Source organism: Rutilus rutilus (genome assembly GCF_951802725.1).
Source record: "Rutilus rutilus genome assembly, chromosome: 19".
Lineage (NCBI taxonomy): Eukaryota > Metazoa > Chordata > Actinopteri > Cypriniformes > Leuciscidae > Rutilus > Rutilus rutilus.
The window spans coordinates 24,309,959-24,310,638 of NC_140232.1; positions in this window are offsets into that span (position 1 = coordinate 24,309,959).

Here is a 680-nt window from a genome sequence, read left to right on the forward strand (position 1 = left end):
GGCCGCGAAGGATCCATCTGTTGTATTCATCATTGCGCGGGAAACGAAGGATGCATTTGGAGGCTGCATTTGAAGGAGCCTTCAAATTGGAAGAGACTTTGACGATCCGCGGTGACGCAATCAGCCTTCGAATTATGCAGCCTCTGAATTGGGACGCAGCATAGTGTTCGACTTGAAGCGGCGCCGACATAATGGGTGGATCTTGACCTAGTCCAGCTCCACCTCTGTGGACCTAATGGGTGGAGTTATATGTAGCAATAGGGTTATAGGGTTAGGGTGTGGTTGGAACGTCTAGCTCCTCCACACATTAGGAGTGTTCGACTTGAAACGGAGCTGCGCAGACCGACCGGTGTATGCTTGGATTGCGATTGGAGAGTAGACGGCTCCGTATACTTTGGAATTGCTCTGGCAGTACCTTGATGTCATACACCGATCCGTCGTCGCAGCTCCACTTCAAGTCTAACACACTTATTACGTCCAGCGAGGGGAATCGAGACATCAAGCTCCACCATGCAGCTTTACAAGAATGAAGCCTTCCGGTTGAGAAACACCCAAACAAAGCATTTGGCAGAGGTTTGAACTGATGACAGTTAAGCAGAAAGATAAACAGAGAATTGGTTTTACCCAAGCAACTGCTTTTTAATGTTGATGGAATGAGAAAAACAACAGGAAACATGACA